The sequence below is a fragment of the Salvelinus sp. IW2-2015 genome, unplaced genomic scaffold (assembly GCF_002910315.2).
Source record: "Salvelinus sp. IW2-2015 unplaced genomic scaffold, ASM291031v2 Un_scaffold3325, whole genome shotgun sequence".
Taxonomy (NCBI): domain Eukaryota; kingdom Metazoa; phylum Chordata; class Actinopteri; order Salmoniformes; family Salmonidae; genus Salvelinus; species Salvelinus sp. IW2-2015.
This window is the reverse complement of record NW_019944609.1, coordinates 17,579-25,359: the sequence shown is the minus strand read 5'-3', so window position 1 is coordinate 25,359 and position 7,781 is coordinate 17,579.

The window sequence follows — 7,781 nt, the reverse complement described above, 5'->3', positions numbered from 1 at the left end:
AATAAACATTCTCAAATTACTGTATGTCCAGATGTAGACTGCGTTCACAACACATTAAAGACCTATACTAACTATATATATGATTAACATACGTGTGAGTTCACAACACATTAAGACCTAATTACTAACTATATATATGATTAACATACGTGTGAGTTCACAAACACATTAAGACCATTACTAACTATATATATGAATTAACATACGTGTGAGTTCACAACCACATTAGACCTATACTAACTATATATATGAATTAACATACGTGTGAGTTCAAAACACATTAAGCCTATACTAACTATATATATGGAATTAACATACGTGTGAGTTCACAACACATTAAGACCTATACTAACTATATATATGAATTAACATACGTGTGAGTTCACAACACATTAAGACCCTATACTAACTATATATATGAATTAACATACGTGTGAGTTACCAACACATTAAGACCAATACTAACTATATATATGAATTAACATACGTGTGAGTTCACAAGCATTAAGACCTATACTAACTATAATATGAATTAACATACGTGTGAGTTCACAAAGCATTAAGACCTATACTAACTATATATATGAATTAACATACGTGTGAGTTCACAAACATTAAGAACACCTCCATATATTGAGTTTCACCCCAAACTTTACACTCAGAACAGCAGCAATTCATCCAGACATGGACTCTACAAGTGTCGAATGGTTCCACAGGGATGCTGGCCCATGTTGACTCAATGCTTTCCCACAGTCGTGTCAAGTGTGTGGATGTTCAAGCTCAACAATAAAATGTTGAGCTTGAAAACCAGCAGCGTTGCAATCTTGACACAAACACACTGTGCCTGGCAGCTACCACCTATCCCATTCAAAGGCACTTCATTTTGTCTTGCCATTCATCCTCTGAATGGCACACATACCACACTCCATCTCTCAATTGTCTCAAGGCTTAAAAAATACTTCTTTAACCTGTCTCTCCCCTTCATCTACACTGATTGAAGTGGATTTAACAAGTGATCAAATAAGGATCTAGCTTTCCACTGGATTCACCTGGTAGTCTATGTCACGAAAGAGCAGGTGTTCTTAATGTTTGTACACAATCCATGTATTAATTGAAGACTGACCTTGTCCCCAGGCTAATTCACACAGAGAGGAAGTGTTGATCTGCGAGAGAACTGTAACATATTGTCTGTTTGTTGTGAACCAGTGTCTCCCCCTGCTGGTAGCATGTCTGTGTGCATGCTGAAGATCATCCTGCTCTGTGGGGCTGGTCATCATGATCTCTGCTGTCATCACTGTCCACATCAGGGACAGATTCCACTATGGATAGAATCATGGTATTGTATTTTTTCACCTCAGACAAAGTGATTTAGACTCATGCTTCATTACTGAAAAAGTAGAGATATAGATTTATCAGCATTTTGTCTCAATTGTTTCCTATTTGAAAATATGTTGGTCATACTGGTCTTGGCCAGTCAGTTGGCTACTCTTCCCACATAAAGCCTCCAGTTGCTCGATGGATTGATTGATCAGTCAACCTACTTTTGTAGACAAATTTGACACCTTTGGAAGCAGACTATGCTCTATAAGGAATGGGATCCACCCTATCACTTGGGTGTCTGATCCTGTCCTCAACACTACAAGGCAGCGTTGAGGCATTGACTGATCAAATCAAGCTCCTCAAAAGGTATTTACTCCATTAAACTAGCATTGATATCATTTTGCCACAATTTCTGTGATAGTAAATATAATTTTTGTGCCTGTTAATTTATTTTCAATTGATAGCTCTGTTAGCTCCCGTTAGCTCTGTTGTTGGCGCCACCTATGCAATTAATGGTTTTTTCAGCTATCGTTTTGCTCATCAAGCATAGTGTATTGGTATAGTTATATTGTATCTCATTTACCTCGAATTCTAGTATTAGCTCTGCTACTTTGAATTCAACCACGGAAGCCCATTGTGGCTGAGCTCATCTGTTCTACTGACTCTTGTGTCACAGATACTTCCTGCTGTTTTCAAATCTCGCAGTAGTCTTGGACTGTTAATTTAAATGTGCCTGATGTCTAAACGACATCCACATGACACTAGCCCAGATGTTTTGTTTATTCAAGACTGGCTGAAATTATTGATTTGTTTTATAATTCAATTTAATAACTTTGTGTTTTTTTTATGCCGAAAATCCGTCGTTTCGTATGACAAAACAGTTTTGTTATATTTCCCAGGTCTTCGTGATGTGTATATAGTGTAATATGGATGTATCCCCGATGTTACAACATTTTATACATTGCAACTCTACTGTATATCTGAATGGTACAGGTGTCTCTTACTTAAACCCATAACCATTGTGTGGAGTGTATACTTTTGCGTTTCAACAGTAGATTTGTTCAAGGACCAACATGAAACACTCTTTGACCCTGATTTAACCCCCACTGCAGTAAAAGTTCAAAGGAAGATCTTCTTGACTCAGTTTTTTAACGAACCCACTTCGGATTAGTAAAAAAATAATGGTTTTGACTTATCATTGACTCACCGTCCCATACGATGTTGGCTACGTGATGTTTGCAAATGATATCAGCGACCCGGTGCTATTGCTTGCATTGGAGTACCAATTGAAACTTCTGACCCTTGAATAATAAAGAGAAATGTCCAAAAATCTTGCCCCTCTCTCCATTATGATCTATATTTTTCTGAGCTTTTTTTTACTACTACTTATTGGCAGCTATTAGCCAATTGTGAAAATAGGTGCACTGCCTCGTTAAACAGGCCAAATCACTACTTCCTTAGCGCTGGACAGACTCTTTAGTGATCCTCTAAATTCTGGGAAACGTTCATTCACTGAAGTGGGTAATTCCTTCTACTTTCCCTGGTCTAAGCAAGTAGTTTTAGATTCCTGCGTCATTACTGAAAATGTATATTTGTGATGAATTTATCAGATGCTATCTCAGCTGGTTTCCTATTTGGAAGAAAATGTGGTCGTTTACTTGTCTTGGCCACTGAGCTTGACCTGCTCTTCCCACATAAAGTCCTCCTCGCATGCATGATCGACAGTCACCTCACCTGACTGGGGAGATGGTAGTCAGGTTTTTCTTTTTGCACCTCACAGCAATACAGTTCTTGCTGCCTTACACGGTAGCCTAATGACAATTGGGACCCATCTTTGCTTCGAAAGCCGAATTGCACACACATTTTTTTATTAACGTTAGTATCAGAAAAATTAAAAAACTGTTGGAAATCAGTCTTTTTGTGCTACCGCCTCCATAAGGGTCGGAAGTAGGGATCTTTCGAGAAATGTCAACCCATTTCCTGGCTCCCTTGTCTTGCGAAAATACTATCATTGGTCAACAAACAGCTACATTATTTTCTATCCTGTGATCGAAAGAATTGCTGCCATTTTTGTGAGCCTTGTCCCAAAAGCTTTTGATACTGTGTAGCAACATGAATTGTTGAATAAGCTGTCCCTGTAGGGTTGCTGATGCTTGTCCCTATGGATTCATAAATAATTTCAATGACCCAAACGCAGATCCGAATCAATCCTATTCACCTGAAGCAAACTGAAATCATGCCCAACGTGCCAATGGATGCCAAGCCCACAATTCTGGCTATAATACCGGGGCTCGCATCCATTTCCAAAGTTCTTTACCGCACTTTAGTAAGACCAAACCCCCTGACTGCACAAGGCCAAAATATGTTATACCACATTCTCTCCTTCAGGGAACAGTAGTTATATTCATTACTGTACATTCCCTTTCAGTCGGTCACTCGGTATAAGACATGCAGACATACAATCAAGCCCCAAGCCGGCTCAGAGGGTACCAAACTAGGAGACCCACGGCAGCCCAAGCACACACAGGTTCCACCGGATCCAAAAAGGGGTCACAGAAGCCACCTTTTTCCCCTACCCTAATACTTACCTGAGAAGCCTGAATTGTCAGTACCTCATGAGGCCTGAACTATCAGAGCCCTATATAACAAACCAGAACCTTCTACAACATGGCTATGTATACTGACACGCTGCCACTGCAGCCCAAGTCCCTAGACCCCATGGTTCCAAGAATAACACTAACTTTGTGAGCCTAAAATGTCAGAACTTGTTGAAGGAACCGCAAATCCAAAACAACAAAACACCAGTCGTGACTTGGTAAAACGCTCGCACACTGCATAGCGTCAACCAGTGTCACTGAAACCCACAGGAACCCTGCAGTAACCATGGAAGGGTGTACTTGCACACTGCCACGGCAGCCCAATGCTCAAACCCACAGGGAATTGTGGCAACCCGGATAAATGCGTACTATGGTCCACCTGACAGGTGTGGTATATCAAGAAGCTGATTAAACAGCATGATCATTACACAGGTGCAACTTGTGCTGTGGACAATAAAAGGCCACTCTAAAATGTGCAGGTTTGTCACACAACACAATGCCACAAATCAAGTTTCAAGTTGAGGAGTGTGCAATTGGGATGCTGACTGCAGGAATGTCCACCAATGTCATTTTAGAGAATTTGTCAGTACGCCCAACCGGTCTCGCAATATGTTTGACGTCGTGTGGGTGAAAGGTTTGCTGATGTATTTCTATTTATTATGGATCCCCAATAGCTGCTGTCAAGGCAGCTGCTACTCTTCCTGGGTAGTTCTTGTATGCATGTGTCTGTGCCAATGTTTGTGTTGCTTCACAGACCCCGCTGTTCCATAAGGTTTTCTTAATCTGTTTTTTAAATCTAATTTTACTGCTTGCGTCAGGTACTTCATGTGGAATAGAGTTCCATGTAGTCATGGCTCTATGTAGTACTGTGTGCCTCCCATAATCTGTTCTGAAGAGACCTCTTGTGGCATGTCTTGTGCAGTATGCATGGGTGTCCGAGCTGTGTGCCAGTAGTTTAGACAGGCAGCTCGGTGCATTCAACATATCAATACCTCTCATAAATAAAAAGTAGTGATGAAGTCAATCTCTCTTCCACTTTCCGCCAGGAGAGACTGACATGGATATTATTGATATTAGCTCTCTGTTTACATCCAAGGGCCAGCCGTGCTTCCCTGTTTTGATCAAATTACATTTTTCCTAAGTCCTTTTTTGTGGCACCTGACCACACGACTGAACAGTAGTCAAGGTCCGACAAAACTAGGGCCTTTAGGACCGCCTTGTTGATAGTGTTGTTAAGAAGGCAGAGCATCGCTTTATTATAGACAGGCTTCTCCCCATCTTAGCTACTAAATCTTAGCTACTAAATGCCCTTTATGCTCGCTTCGAGGCAAGCAACACTGAATCATGCACAAGAGCACCAGCTGTTCTGGATGACTGTCTGATAACGCTCTCGGTAGCCGATGTGAACAAAACCTTTAAATAGGTCAACATTCACAAAGCCGRTGGGCCAGASGGATTACCAGGACGTGTACTCAAAGCATGTGCGGACCAACTGTCAAGTGTCTTCACTGACATTTTCAACCTCTCCCTGACCGAGTCTGTAACACCTAGGATCGGGCAAACCGGGCTACACGACTGGATGCGCGACATTTCTGTCCCGAGGGAGTATCCTGGCACCACAGGTCCGTGTTCGCGTACCGTTGAACGCGTCAGGGCTGTGAGCAGACTTGGGGCCCGGCTCAACCGTTTATTAGCCTTGAGTCTTTATCCGTGTCAAACTGGCTACAGTTTGTGATCTTGAAATTGAAGTTATTACTTGTGAAGAAAGATGCGCTACTCTAAACTAAATCAAGACGTTTATTGTAGATAAGAAGTTAGATCTTATTCATATCTATAATTTTCTGGGAGTCCACGATTATGTCTATGCCAATTATTTGTGGGATTGGGATTCACCCTTCGTACCACAACGGAACATTAGCCACTAAACTAAGACACCAGGCGGAAACACTTCAGGTATCTATCAAATTAGACTCCATTACTATCTTATGCTAACCGGGATTTAGCACATCTTATTCCCGGCCAGCTTGTTTGATTTCGCGTTGACCATCCAACCAACCTCTACTTCACTGGACCCAATTATTTTGATCACTTCGATTTTAAGCATTGCCTCTCCCTTAATGTTAAATATCCTGTCCATTTTGCTTTCTTCGGTTACGTGTTATTGGCATTATTCTCACTGTAAGCCTCTAGCCCCTGCTCACTATACCATATCCAACCTGTAACATCAGGTTCCCACCACCCACATTGCGATTGACATCACCTGACGTTTCAAATGATGATTTCTAGGAAGACAAATATCTCTCCCTCATCAATCAACTCAATACCTAGGTTGATCCTCCACCTGCTATCAACATCGTACCGATCCTTGTCTGTAACATTATTCCTTTAAGCTATTATCGGCCCCCAGAAAGCTTCCCTTTTATCTGCAGTCTGCTACTAGAATTCTTCAGACGACAATTCTCATAGCTTTTAGCCGTACCTTTATCCTACTCCTCCTCTGGTATCCTCTGGGTGAATGTCAGAGGGTGAATCTCAGGCCTTGCAGTAGCCTAGCTCCACTCCTATTCCCCAGGCGCTCTCCTTTTGAAAATGACTGTCTGTAACCGTAATAGTCCTTGGCTTCATTGCATCCGTATAACATTAGAAGCCTCCTCCTAATTTGTTTTTTGTTCATGCTTGAAAGTCACAACTCACTGCCAACCCGGATTGTTTTAGCCGTGTCTGAGATCCTTGGGGGCCTTTAGAAAGACCAACAAAATTTCTGCTGACATTTGTTCAAGTACCCAGCAACTACGAAGACTAATTTTTTCCAAGGTCAAGAATAAGAAAATGGACCAAAGGGGACGGTGGTTGTCTAAAGGAAAACGCAATGTGGGCGTAGCAGAGACCTCTCTTATACATAGGTGGGACTGGTGAGGAAAGAGATACTTTTCTAATTAATATAACAGCCGAGGCCGGCTGGTTATGAGCGGTTCTTTTGTTTGCAAGAAACGTTCATTGAAACCAGGTGAGGGTCATCGGGCTATGGGTGGGTGGGGTGGTGGGAGGTTTGAGGATTGGAATGGGGACTTTGAGCGGGGGCTAGGCGAGTGTCATTAGATATCAACACTGGGGGGGGTTCTTGTGGTTGTGGTCTTGGGTGTGAGTGAGGTTGGGCTTTGGGTTGTGAGGGGGGTAGAACGTGCGAGTAGGTCGGGAGGATCTTAATTGCATCAGTTGGAGTTTTGTCGCCTATTATGGCGCTGGCCTGTGAGAAGAAAGCGTAAGTTTCGGCGGGTCGTTTAGTGGGAGTTTCTGGGTGGTAGAGGGACTAATATCTTTCCAAATTGGCATAATCGATATAGTGACCCGACAAGAATAAACTAATAAAATAAATATAATAATAATAATAGAATTGGGTTCCGATTTAACTTATTCAGATAGCAGCCGATAAAAGACAGCTAACGGTTTAGCGGCCCCAGATTGCGCGGGTTCAGGTAACGTGGGACGGGAGGTGCCGTTGGATAACTCCTCGGCAGATAATGTTCGGCAGTCAGTCGTGAAGGCCGTGGTGCTCCGATCTGCGGCAAAAAACAATTAACAACGGGGTCCGGATAGTGATGGTAGCCCAGGCGGCTGATGAACCCTCAGCTGCTGCTCGCATGATTTGAGTTGCTCCGGGATTCGACGTCAGCCATATCCGGTTGCAGCCTAGCTAGCCTGCAATGTCCAGAGCCTGCGGCTGAAATCCGGGGAAAACTGAGAGAAAAAAGTCCGGAATGCTCGGTCCGAGTCGCGTTGGCACAAAGGTGCGGTAAGATTATCGAGCTAAAGGAATAGTCTGAAGTTGACCAACAAAACGTGGGCAGCTGAACACCAACGCTA